Raw genomic sequence first — 14750 nt, 5'->3', positions numbered from 1 at the left:
CTCCCCCACCCCAGATCTTCCTACATTTGCCTTTAGAATTGACACGGTATTAATATTAACACATAGGACTCTTTAACAACTCATAAAGCCACTTAGAAGCAGAGCCCGAAGCCTTGTTAGGTATTGAACTTTCCTTCTACCTACTTTCTCCTTGACGCTGCTAGTCATTATTGGTAAGCAATTTAAACGAAAAAGCTGCAGGATAGCACTGCCATTCAAATTCTTTGCAAGCACTACCTTACTAGCATTTCAGCATGTTTGGGTTATCAATCGAGAAAATATCAGTTATTGATTATCTACATATTTGGGGTCCATGTTGCATTTCTTGTGAACTCTAATGGTGCTTGTCATTTTCTGATAATTTTCCTCTTATCTGTTAAAATTTATTTAATAATTCCAACCAACATGGTGGTCCAACGAGAATGAACATGTAGGGAAATGCAGGGTGTCAGACTTTCGGAGTTTGTTCTTTTGATGGATGAACACTCCAGATTTCTCTCCCGTGAAGGTTGTTTCAGCCATAAACCACTTTATTCCGATGTTTCAATTTCAAAATAAAAGGAAACTTATATTGAAAAAAAAAAAAAAAAAAAGTCTTGGTGCAGTTTTAAGCATTGATAAAGTGCACTTGGGTGCCCAGGGCACTGCAGCAGAATTATAAATGCTATCAAACCTTTGAGAAACCATTTGAAAGTTTATGTTTCTTTTACACTTACTTAATTTTGTGAATTCTAAATGTTTTTTATTTTAATTTTTTGTTTCAGCCCTTGAAGATGGCAAACACTGAAACAAAAAATTGAAATAAAAAAAGCTTAATGTTCAGGGTTTTCAAGACTAGACAAGCTTGTTTTCTAAATTCATAGCACTTAGACTTCTACGGATATAAAAGCTTGGAATTGCACTAAGACTTTTGGGACACCCTGTATCTCCATAGAAGTGCCCTACTCTTTTCTAAGTAGTCCTTGGCAGGGCTGTACACTATTCATCTGCTTTGATCACCCAAATTTCTGGGCAGTATAATTCACGTGTAATAAATGAAAAGAAATTGGACCCTAATAGTGGTGGATGATAGGAAAGAAGTTTTTTTATCCTATGTGTTAAGCTATCTGTAGGCATCCCATTTCAAGTCTTGGTATTTAAAGAGGGAACTTATACAAACCTTCGGAACCTAACTTCAGGCTTTAGGGGGTAGTGGGTCAGTAATTTTAGAAGATTGATAACAATGTGACCTAAATTTGAAATATTTTTAAAAAGATTATTTTTATCAACTGTATGAAATCTCTTTTCTCCTACCTTCTCAAATGTACATCATAGGAATTTTGCCTAAACACAAAGCATTTCTGTGCTAGGAATACTTTCTCTCAGTATGGCAACATTTCCCCTTATATTAAGTGCTGCAGGTTCCATCATTTTTAAAGGACAGAGACATAAACGATAAATAATGTGTATAAAATATTACAATCTACCACCTCACAAAAACACTGTTTATGGACTTTAGAGCCAGGAAATTCAAGTATTGATTGTAGTTTTATTTTGAAAAGAATGGTACAATCTATGGTGGTTTTTCTTATGTTGATGTCAAAAGAAAAGCTAGTAAACTCTATTTTAATTTTTTAATTGTATTTTAGAAGATTATTTTAATGAACAGGCAATTCACAAGCACAACACTAGATAGGAACACTGAGTACCTAAAAAGACATTCAGCTTCACCAGTAATTTTTTAAAATGTAGATCATTTATTACCAGCATGTTGACAAAGCCTAAAAGGATAAAAGTGTGTAGAGAAATGGGTACTCTTATTTACTGTTGGTGAGAGTAAGCCTTAGTACAACCTCTCTGGAAGGCAGTTTGACTATATCTACTAACGTCTTAAAAATGGGCATATCTTTTTAAACAGACATTCCATTTGTATCAATTAAAATAGGCTGGACAAATAAAATAAATAGAAAAAGAAAGTTCACAAAGATTTATCTATGAGGATTTATCATGGCATTTACTGTAACAGGCAAAAACTGGAAATGACCCAGGGTCCTACAGTAGGGATTAGGCTAAATTGATGAGTTAACTTTATACTAGAGATAAAGGCATGGTAAAGGACAGAGTTGGGGCTTTTGATGTGAGGGTTTCTGATATTGGAGTTTGATGCTGAAGAGCCCTGGGAAGTCAGCACGCAGAGGAAAGAGAAGTCAACCCCAGGAAGAAAGGAACCTTGAAGCCAGAGTAAAGCAAGCCCCAGGAAAGTAGGAACCCAGGAAGCCGGAAACCTCGCAGACATCGGCAGCCATCTTGCTCCAAATAGACTTTGGAGGCACCAGGAACCGAACTTGGGACCTCCCATGTGGGAAGCAGGGGCTCAACCACTTGAGCCACATCAGCACCAACCAATGAAGTATCATTCCATGACAGATTGGAGGAAAGATTGGTCTGACATTAACAGTCTGAAATAGCAAGTGTGAGATGGGGTCCAAACGGTTTATAATTACTGAGTGCTCCAGGTGATTCTTATGAATGCAAGTTTGAGAACAACTGCTCAAATGAAAAGGTTTTAAAAAGAGATTTATGTTTGTTGCATACACAATACCAACAACCTTGGCTGCCTGATCCTAACAGACTATTCAAAATAAAAATAAGCAAACTATAAAAGCAAAGATAGCAACCTTCCATTTACTAATACTGAGGAAGAACCCTAAAGTCTGACATGACAATGCATGATAATAACGCGTGACTAATTAACAAAAGGAGTTATACTTCCATTTTCTATAAAATTCAATTAAGTTAAATACTCCCCCACAAATAAACTGGATGATTCTATTTCTCATTTGTTCAGAGATTTAATTAAAACCAAAAAGAAATATATAATTAATATCTCACTAAATGTATAAAACTTTTTCTCATAGACTTTACTATTGGTAAATTTTTAAAACCTTCTTTATCTTCAAACTCTTGCTCCAATTATGCTGTGTATAGAATTTCTCTTCTAAATAATATTTACTTTTAGATCAAAATAGCCCCTTTCCCCACCCCTGTTAGGACAGTCTACTAAAATTCTCACTGATTAGACTTACTTGTAGGGGTCAGCAAACCTTTTCTACAGAGAGCTAAAGAGTAAATATTTTACACTTTTAGGCCACAACCTCTTTGTTGCAACTACAAAACTCTGCCACTGAAGTGTGAAACTAGCCACAGACAATATGTAACCAAATGAGAGTGTCTGTGTTACCAAACAAGTTTATTTATGAACTTTTAAATTGGAGTTTCATAAAATGTTCATGTGTCATGAAATATTATTTTTCTTTTGATTGTTTATGAACCACTTAAAATATACAAACAATTCTGAGCTCATGGTCCAAGCAAAAACAGGCAGTGGGCCATAGGTTGCCAGCCTATTTTAGAAACATGAGCCATTACCAAATCAAAGTAAGGTTTCTTAAAAATAAGAGCTAATATTCTTCAGTGCGTACCACGTGCCAGGCACTGTTCTGAGCACTCTCTTTATATAAACTTACAATAACTCAAGACTTAGATATGCTTATTATCCCTAATTTATAGAGATGGAAAGATAAAAAGGGACAGAACAATTTGGCTAATGTTGTAAGACAGTAAGTAACCTCACCAGGGTATCAACCCAGGTAGTCTGACTCCCACGTCCAGACAATGCTGCATATTAGCTATGAGTATTCTGAATTATGAGTGTTCAGAATTCATGAATATTGTGAATTATGGTAATGTGAAAAACCAATAAACAATATTACTATCAAAAAAAAAACAAAAAAACTTTATGCTAAAAGAGTTTTTGCTGCCAGTGAAGCTGATGCTAGAAATCAGTGTTTACTGTTATAGAAAAATGACTGTTCTATAGGAAATAAGAAAAAAGCATATCAGAAAACATTCAGTGTATGATGCTAATAACACACCAAAATGTTGTTATTGGTTGTCTCTAGATGGCAGAATTCCACATGAATTTCGTTTTTTCTTTGTGCCTTTTTAAGTGTATAAGGTTTTTAGAATGAGTATTTTACTTTTATCCTAAAGTGCAGTTTAATTTTTATAAAGCTGTAAATTAGTATATGTATATGAAGATTTCATATTAATATATTCATAATTTTTATATATTTCATGTACACTAAAATTAGTATATTTCTAATATTTTTATGTAGGCATAATTACACTCTAGATAAAAATGCATTATAATATAAATGATTACCTATAGGTTATAAAATACAAATGTGGGTGATTTCTATTTTCTTCTTTGTGCTTTTCTGCATCTTCTAAACTTGTATAATGTAAGAATGAATTTTTGTATTATAAAAGTTATTAAAAATAATGAAGTGTGTGACAAAGTAATACTTAGAAGAACACTTAAGATACTAATAATGATTTTTAAAAATACATATCTAGAGATTCTTGGAGTTCCCCAATTATTTTATATGGGTCAGTTATGGCCCTGAATGAAGGTTCTGAGCACTGAGGAAAGGATCTGGACATCTGAGGCAAAGTGTCTGTGCCTTAGAAGCCCTTCGCTGCCATCCTGGTTGGTCCACCCTCAGCCCAGCCCAGCCAGGTGGCACTTGAGGCTTAGGCTCGATGGTCTGAAAGAGGGTCCTGAACCAGGAGGAAGCCCCTGTCCAGCCCAGACTTTGTCCAGGATCTGCTTCTCCCCAAAGCTGCTTCTAATCGAAACAATCACTGACATCTCCTCTGGCTCAGTGCTCAGCCGACTATGTGTCCCACCCTGTGTCATGTCTGCCCTAGCCCCTACACCTCCTGCAGACCCCACTTGTATGGCCATTTAAAATAAGACACTTCACCATGGTCCTCAAATCATGCTCACTTTGAGACACTCTTGGGGACAAAAGTTAAAAGTAGTCAGTTTAGCGACCTCAAGGTATATTTAGATATTTTCTGTACCTCCTGAAGAAATAACATCAAAAAGGGCTACTTAATCAGTCTTAGAAAGATCGACTTTATAATTATCTATGTGGAATACTTCAATCTCCATAGCTGTTTATCTTCATTACTCAGAATTTCTTTTTTCAGAATTTCTATATTTGTTTCCCTCTCTAATGAGGAAAATCAGCATAAAAATATAGAAATTATTCCTGAGCAAATTTTTTTCTCATATTTTTTGAGTGTATTAGTTCTGGTCTTTCCCTGAAGGCTCATTATTGGGTATAAAGTTATAAAAATTATGAAGAAAGACCAGTAATTGGAGAATAGAGAGCAAACAGTGAACTGTTAATAGAGAAGAAAAGCAGACAGAATCCTGCTACAGCACAAAATTCATTAATAAATGCTCTACTTATGGGGTTGGGTAGTCATTTCACCTATTAGTGGAAAGGGGCAAGGCTGTCTGAGGCTTTGGGCAAATTGGGTTTTCACTGCTCAGCTTTACCAGGACACATCCCATCTTAAAGTCAGGTATCAGTTTTGGAAACCATTCATCTATTGGGGTAGAAGAGGAAGTGGTAAGAAGTGGGTGGTTGTTAATAGTCAGGCATAGGTCACCATGAGCTATGCCAAGTGGCTATAAAAGGATTGTGGGTGGTGTCTATTGCTCCCTGGCTTACAGCAAGGCAACTCATTCTTAATACAAGGTACATTGGTAATAAGGAACCAGTTTTACCAAATTAGTCAGATGTGTTTTGGGGCAGCAATCCAACAGCCTCAAAAACTCAAGATCCAGGTCGCTGGGAGCTGCCACATCCGAGAACCAGAGCCACCAGTGCCACAGTCACGGTGTCAGTAATTAACCCCATTGGCATTTCCCATAATGATGTGATTCACGATGCCCTAATGGACTACTATCATACCCGCCTGGCAGCCTGCTCATCCAACAGGTCTGTCAGTACCTTTGATGTATACACTGAAGGGCAGATCCTTATCGTTGACCTCAGGGGACATGAGGGTCTGATGTGGCAAGTGGCCTGGGCTTACCCCATGTATGGCAACATCCTGGCATCCTGCTTGTATGACTGGAAAGTCATCATCTGGAAAGAGGAAAACGGCACCTGGGAGAAGAGCCATGAGCCCACAGACCACATTTCTTCAGTAAACTCTGTGTGCTGGGTCCCCCATGACCACAGCCTGATTTTCGCCTGTGGGAGCTCAGATGAGGCCATCTCCCTCCTCCCACAGAAAGGGCCAATGGGAAGTGAAGAAGATTAACACTGTTCACACTATTGGTTGCAATGCTGTGAGCTGGGCCCCTGCTGCTGTACCTGGAAGCCTCATAGACCAGCCATTGAGGCAGAAACCCAATTACAACAAGAAGTTTACATTAGGCAGCTATGACAACTTTAGGCTATGGAAGAGGAAGATGGCCAGTGGAAAGAGGAGCAGAAGCTGGAAGCTCACAGTCACTGGGTCCTTCCATTGGTCTGCCCACCAGCACCATACCAGCTACTTGCCGGTCAGCCATGTGTTCATTTGGACCTGTGATGATGCCTCGGGCAATACGTGGCCCCCCAAACTACTGCATAAATTCAATGATGCCATGTGGCATGTTAGCTTGTCTACCACAGCCAACAACCTGTTGTTGTCTCGGGCAGAAATATTAAGGTGACTACTGTGAAAGGAGTCAGTTGATGGGTAGTGGGGCAGGCATCAGTGACTGTCAACAAGTCCTGGGTTCTCTGTCAGCTTCAATCACAGAGAGCCGGCAGAAGAAGCAGTGACAAGACAGGCGGGCCTGGTTCCCCCGCCCACCACCACCAAAACTGCCCCTTCTGGGCCAACTGATCAAACTGGGAGGAACCCTCAACACCAACAAAATTATTTTCCTAGGAAGAGTTACAGATGCAACCACAGGTTGATGATCTGCCTTAACATGATTCCATATAGGTAGCAATTTAATTCCAGCTAAATGTACTCTTGGTGTAAGGGAAAAATTACCACTGAGCTTTAAAAATATTATTTTAAAATATTTTTGTCCATTTTTATGTTCCTTTTGAGTTTAGCTTCTCTAGGGATAATTATTTCCAAAGTAATTGAATAAATTATATTGCTTAATTTTAAAAATCAAGGTCCAGTTCTCTACATATACATTTCAATATAGGTGGAGGTCAGTAACCAAGTATTCTTAGGCAGACATTACTTTTATTGCTAGGCTGCAAACAGCTGTTCAGAGCTCCTCAGTTCCACTCTTAATAAATCTGTGTGACTCCTTAAGATATAGGGAACCTTAGCTTGAAAAATACTGCTCTAAAGCAGCGAGCTACCCAAACCTGACTCACAAATTCATTGCTTCTCACTGAAACTTGTCTGGGCACACATTTGAGAATGTCACCATTTTTAATAACAGTGATTAGTGATTCAGAGCATTTGCCTCTGGAGACCCTAGTCATGACCACCAAATCTAAAATCAATTTAGGACAAAATAAAGGACTTATAGCCAAGTGCAACCTGCAGCCGACTCACAGAAATGCTGGAGTGGCTGCCATAGTACTCAGAACCTTCCTTCCTCCTGTTCAGCCCAGGGGTTTCAGCAGACCCTGTGTCAGAGCCTACATTTGCCTCTCTCAGGGTGCAGCCAAACCTCCTTACCTGTAGACCTCAACCCACTCTACATGTGTTGATTTGCTGCATCCTCAAAGGATTACTTATTGGGTATCAAAAGGTTGTTGCCTCCATTCTCAGGAAATCATTTCAAGACATTGCATATTGTTCATAATCATGTACAGAAGATAGCCCTTCATTCTACTTTTCTTCTAGACTATTGTATATCTTTAATATATATATGTATATGCATGTGTCTATGTGTATGTATATGCATAGTATGTGTGTCTCTCTATATAGTAGCCAAACAAAAGCAAAATTCACAATGCATCATATTCTAAGTCCTAGTAATTCGTCTCCATGTCAGCCTCAAAAAATTCATCTTTTTCCTTCCTTGCTACACATTGCTTACCAAATAATGCTTCTCAGTAATAAATTCTATAACCCCATCTTCAACAGTAACAACTCATACTTGCCAGGCTTTAGGCTAGTGTTTATACATGTTAACTTATTTAATCTCTCCAAGGTAGTGACTTATCTCTCCAGTTTATGAGAAAACAGATATTCAGAGAAGTTAAATAATTTACTTGTCCAAAGTTGCACAATGTGATAGATAGGTTTTAAACCTAAGTCTACTGGCTTCCAAACTCATATCCTCTCCACAAAGCCAGGTTTCTCCTTAAAGAATGTTGCCAGTTGCCTTAACATGACTATTAGATCTTAGTACCCTCTTCCTTAGTGATAAAACCTTATTTTTTTAATAAGTGTAGGGAAGATACAAGCTTAGGGAAGGTAAGCTCTAGGTCCAGTCCTAGCCCCAGAGTCTACACCAGTCATAGTCATCCCATTCCCCTTTTCCTTTTGATGGAGATGATGATAAACATTTGACCCAGTTCTGTTCAATGAAATATAAGGAGAAAATCTGCTGTGGTTCTTCTGGGAAATATTTTCTTTCTGGTGAAAGGAGAGAGCTTTAAAAGGAGAAAGCATTATGCCCTTATCTCTTCTACTAGTTTCAACACTCTTGTTGAGAATGTGATGCCAGGAGGCACAGCAGCCATCTTGTGACCATGATTGTGACGTGTCAGACACTGAAGAGCCACGTACTGAGAAAGGCAAGGTAGAAATATAGAAAAAGCATTGACCTCAACGACATGTTAAGCCACTGAGCCAACCCTGAAACCAAATACTTTCAGACTTTGTTATACAAAATAATGGCCTTTATTACCTAAGCCACTATTACCAGGATATTGTGTAATATGCAGTTGAATATATGCTGAGTACAACTTACATTCCTAGGTAGCTCCAGAAATTAAACTGTATCCTTACTTCCTAAGGAGGTACAGGCATACATACACATGCAGTTTTATACAGTTTAAAGGTTTGATTGTAAGGAATTTGAAGAATAACACAAGAAAGTGAGTAAAGAAGGGAACAACAATCCAACTAAGTGACTCTTCAATGACTCATCTCAAATCTTCATTCCAATGACTTCTATGGCTTCTCTGAGTGATTCCCCCACCTCAGTGATTATTGACTTCCCTTTCCTCCTTCATACTGATTCCTGATGTGTCACTACAAAGTAAAATCATTGTTAAGAGCATTAAACTCCCCACCCCCCCAAATGCTTCTACTTCATGGATTTCTTTATATTATTACTGGTCTAAAATAGTTATGCATTCTTTGTGCACAAAATACCATTATCATTTTTATATCTCCTATGATATTCAGAATTCCAAAAAATCACATTAGAATTTTTCATTTTTTAATAGGGGTATAAATCACAGCAATGCTAAGTTAGCACATCCTTCCTCATAATATCCAGTGTTGCTTCTTAATCCTCATCTTTAGATATCTAAGCCCCTAACCTCCTCCTATCTCCCCACTCTGAGAAATTATTTACTCTTCTCTTTATACTCCCACTGGATTCACATTTATTATTTCCTTTTGCAAGAGCTTACATTGTGTTTATTGACTACAGCTGTCAGATTTTATCTTAACTCCAACATGCTTTGTTCTCATTTTTATTTTATTTTAACATTTCTGTTGAACCTCTCTTACAAAGCCATGGTCTTTTGAACTTTACTTAGACAATTCTCTTGGGTTAGCTTCTCTCCTTCTTTACTGGTAATTCCTGGCTCATCTCAAGCTTAAAGAAGAGGCCCCCTCTTGCCCTTGGCTCATCTTGGCATTCAGTTCTACCAACCCAATGATAGTCTTTGGCCAAAGCAGCCTACATCCCTGATCCAAATGAAGGAGAGAAGAATAAGAGAAAGTAGGAGTTCACTTTCATTACTGGGATGTGAGCAGATCCACAGAAAACACTTACGTGCTTGCTACCTCTTGGGCAGGACTAGAATAAAACTGTTTCTGCACTTGGTCCACTCAGTTTTTCATTTCCTCATTCAACAAATATTTCTTAATCAATGATTATGGGAAGTGGATGTGGCTCCAGTGATAAGACCTCTGCCTACCATATGAGAGGATCCAGGTTCAATCCCTTGGACCTCCTGGTGAAAAAGAAGAAGAGAAAGTGTGCCCACGTGGTGAGCCAAGTGCCCATGTGAGTGCCTGCATGGTGAGCCAGTGCCCACACAAGTGAGTCACACAGCAAGCTGATGATGCAACAAAAGAAAGACAAAGGGGAGAGTCAAAGTGAAGCACAGCAGAGACCAGGAACTGAGGTGGTGCAATTGATAGGGACTATCTCTCCACATCAGACGTCCCTAGGATTGAATCCCAGTGAATCCTAGAGGAAAAAGATGAGAAGACAAAAAAGAGACACAGATACAGAAGATCACACAGCAAATGGACACAGACGGCAAAAAGAGCAGGGTAGGGTGGGGGAGGGGGAAAATTAATTTTTAAAAAATCAGTAATTATGAGCATGGCATCTGGCTAGACACTGGGAATAAATGTCATGAGCAAAACAGACATGGTCTCATGAAGCTTACTGTCTAAGGAAACTCAATAATAAATAATCATACAAATAACCATAGAAATAATGATAAATGTAGTAAAGGTTATTAAGGAAAACTTTAAGAGGCTATAGGAAAACAGAGGGATCCAACTTAGATTGGGTATTTAGAGAAGGCTGGCCTAAGGGAGTAACAGTTAAACTGATGCTGAAGGGATGACAGCGACTGGCCAGGAAAAGGGTCGGGGGAGGAGTGCAGCAGCAGGAAAGTGTGACAGTGGGAGAGAAACCCTGGGCTGTGGCCGGACTCGGGGAGGAAGGCTGATGGAGGGGAATATTGGGAGTCACATTAGTGATTGATTTTTTATTCAATGGAAGAATAATATGATCTGATTTGCATTTTGAAAAGTTCGCTCTAATTGCAGGGTAGGTTGAAGGGGGCAAGCTTGGAAGCTGGGAGATAGGGAGAAGGCAATTGCAGTAGTCTGAGCAAAATGCTATGTGGTGGCTTATCTTATGGTGCTGGTAGTAGCGTTGGCAAGAAATGGCCACTTTCAAGAAATTGATATGTAGAGGATATAAAATTAATAGGTTTTGGGTGCCAGTAGGAGTGGGCAGTCAAGGATGACTCCAAAATTCCTAGAAAACATAATTAGATAGCTAAAAATGCCACAGTTAGTAAGATGGGGAAGAACTGAGGAAAAAAGTAATTGTGAGAGAAGAAAACCAAGTGTTCAGTTTTGAATATATTTATTTTGAGATACTGTGAGATATCTCAGTGAAAAAGTAAAGTAGCACTTGTTTCTGAATCTCAGCAGGACTCTCTGGACTAGAGGTATTAATTTTGAATTCATTGGAGTATCTATAGTATATAAGGGCATGAGAGAATATAAAGTCCCCTAGGAAAGGATAGAATGAGACAAAATCCTAGAACTTATCCCTGAAGGTCTCTATCATCTGGGACAAGTTAAGAAGGGAGACTCAGCAAAGGAGATTTGAAATGGCTTCTAGAAAAGTAGAATAATAATAATAAACAAAACAAAAAACAGGAGAGATTCTAGTAGCAGTGGATTCTGGAAATAATTCCATCCTTTTGGCATGTCAGAGAGTGAGCAAAAATCCCACCACTATATTCCACAATCATCAAAGAAGAAAGTATGCTGGATTGTAGAAGTTAAATTACTAGTATTTGGATCAATCTGCTCCCCAATTGGAGATATACGAAGGGGATTTAAACAGTATGTAAGTGAACAGAGAGTGCTTCCAAGGTAAATTTATATGCTTTATCCAATTGGTAATTATCACTTCTAGATTGGTCACTTCTGGTTCAAGGATAATTGAGCAGGAATAAAACAAAACAAAACATGATGCTGACACATACAGTGCTTAATGATGAAAATATTATCTTTACAATTGAGGTAAACAGACCTGAATGTGACTTAATATAGAACCCACACACACCCAAATTTAGAACTCTTCGATGACCTGAAACAAACCCCCCAAAATTGAAGCAATGATCAATGAAATAAATTAACTTCCTGAATTGGGAAATTTCCAAGTATAAAGATTGAAAGTCAATAAAAATAAAACACCTGGTTAGTTACTGGCAAAAGTTTCGAACTACAAGGACAGAGAAAAAAAGTCTTGAATGTACATACACAAAAAAATTAACTTTCAGACAATCATTAAGCAGGATCTCATACCATGTTTGACAATCACTTAAAAATATTGCTGGTGCTCTTATGTTGAGGACTGGATAGTATAGTTAAATCATTATCACTCCTTACAAATATAAAACACTGTTTTTGTCCAGGGAATCACTAACCATTTACCATTTGCTTTTTTTTTCTTAGATTTATTTGTTTATTTAATCCCTCCCCCCCACCTCCATTGTCTGCTCTCTGTGTCTATTCACTGTGTGTTCTTCTGTGTCTGCTTGTATTCTCATTAGGCAGCTCCAGGAATTGATCCTAGAACCTTCCGAAGTGGGACAGAGGTGATCATTCTCTTACACCACCTCAGCTCCCTGATCTGCTGTGTCTCTTATTATATCTCCTTTGTGTCTCTTTTGGTTGCATCATCTTGCTGCGCCAGCTCTTCACGTGGGCCAGCTCTCCACATGGGCCAGCTCACCACATGGGCCAGCTTGCCTTCACCAGGAGGCCCTGGGCATCAAACTCTGGACCTCCTATATGGTAGATGGGAGCCCAATTGCTTGAGATACATCCACTTTCCACCATTTGCTTTTTAAATATTCTGGAACACAAACAGAGTTGCTTATAGCAGAATAAATTAGGGTTTTCACTGCCTAGGAAATGGAGAAATGATATTTTGTACTTTTAAAATACATATTAATTGATCTAATAATTAGAAATGACTGATAAAGACACCCACCGGCAGATATAATCAGTTATCAAGCCCCCTCAGTGACATGCAAATGACCTTATAGTAACTACGCATAAAAATAAGCATCTGCTACACAAGATTATATCAATTTAGCTTTAACTGTGTAATACACCAGAACTTAGTGGCTTAATACAATGACCATTTCATTTGCGGGGTAACAGCTCCCCTCGACTCAGCCAGTTAGTCCTTCTGCATGTCTCACTAGGGGACGCACACATGGCTACAGTCATGTGGCAATTCTCCTGGGGCCAGATGGTCTGAGAGGACCTCTCGCACATGTTTAGCAGTTGGAGCTAGTGCTGGTTCTGCCACGGGCCTCCTGCGCCCTAGGCCGGATTTCTCCATATAGTGGCAACATTCCAAGAGGACAGGTCATGTGCAAGCACTTTTAAAGACTCTGCTTGGATCATATCTGTGGGTGTTCCATTGTCCAAAGCAAGTCACATGGCCAAGCCCAGAGTCAATGTGGGAAGGAACTACACCCAAAGGCCCAGATATAGGAAGGCTTGTCCATTACTGAATCTACCCACCACAAACTACAACCACAAAACCATGCTTAAATGGTATGATTTTAAAGAATTCATTCTAAGGAGGCACTCAGATGTGTGCAAAGATGTTCATATAAAGATATTTTTCAAAACATTATTCCTAATAATGAAAACATAGAAATAGAAATGCCCAATTACGGGAGGCTAGCCAAACAAGCCCATCTGATGGAACACAATGCAATTTGAAAAGAAGTCCCTGAATGAAAGTATATTTATTGATATCATGAAGTGTTTGGGATGAGTTTATGGTCTTTTTTTTTTTAAGAAAATAGCCTTAAAACGTGATATTTTTATAAATATGAATAAATGAGGACACACATTCATGATAGAAATAAAAGACTAAAAGGACATACTCTAAAATTTAACAGTGAGGGAGAGTAAACAGCATTGGTTCTGAAGTAAGACAGATCTGGTTCTGAATAAGTTGATTAATTTGTTCTAATTCTTGAATCTCCCTGAGCCTCAGTTTTCTCAACTGTAACTTAGAGTAGGAGGAAGTACACAGGGTCATTTTGATGAGATAATGCTTGTTAGAGTAGAGCTTGGGAAAATACGTAAAAATTTGTTAGTCTTCCTCTGATTTGTTAGATAAGGAGTAATTTTTCTTCCTAATTATTTTCAATGAATAACAAAACTAACTAAAAGGAACAGCAAAGAAACAATTCTTGACCTGGGGATTTTGGATGTTAAATAAGCCACCATAGAAAGGGAACTAAGCTGGGGCAGATTTTGTTTCCTCTGGGTATGTGGTCTTCAGACAAACAGTTATTACCCAAAGTGCTACAGCACCCATTCGGCAGAAGAGAGGACTTCCTCTTTCAGAAAGGAGTTGGGGGGGTGTGGGAGGAGGACCTTCCTCCAAGCTGCCAGCCACGGTGAGCCTCTGATTGCCTGGGAATTAAATAGTATTAGGCCAGAGCCACTTCACTACCAGGCATTTTCTGTGCCTCCAGTCAACTAACTGAACAGGATGGTTACAACGATGTGTCTTTATTTTTGGTAGATCTCATTAATGTTACCGTTCCCAAGATGTCATTTTTTTGCACTCAGTTTATAGGAAGTTTGCTTTCAAACTTATAATGCCCATTTAAAAATAACCACCAAAAAGCAAAGTTTAGTTAGTTGTGTTCCAGCAGGACAAGAACATTATATTCAGAAGAGCAGAAAGGCTAATGATATTTCATAAATTTTAGTAAATGTAATAGTGCCTTGAAAACTAAATGATGAAACTTCTTTAAAACCTCTAAAAGTTTAAACCCTTCCAGAGACTGCAAACTTGGTAAAGGCCGAGTCTGTGTCCCATATTACTTGTTATCCCATAACACCTGGAAAAGTACCTTGAACCAGAAACACCAGGGGCCTGACTGGTCTTGTTGATTAATAGC

The 14750-nt window shown here is 38.5% G+C and overlaps 1 pseudogene; it reads left to right on the top strand.

Annotated features, from left to right (window-relative positions):
• Positions 1-422: 422 nt before the first annotated feature.
• On the top strand, positions 423-6592 carry LOC101434450 (protein SEC13 homolog pseudogene; annotated as a pseudogene).
• The last annotated feature ends 8158 nt before the right edge of the window (positions 6593-14750 follow it).

Source organism: Dasypus novemcinctus, chromosome 7 (genome assembly GCF_030445035.2).
Source record: "Dasypus novemcinctus isolate mDasNov1 chromosome 7, mDasNov1.1.hap2, whole genome shotgun sequence".
Taxonomy (NCBI): domain Eukaryota; kingdom Metazoa; phylum Chordata; class Mammalia; order Cingulata; family Dasypodidae; genus Dasypus; species Dasypus novemcinctus.
This window is presented reverse-complemented; position numbering and strand designations above follow the sequence as displayed.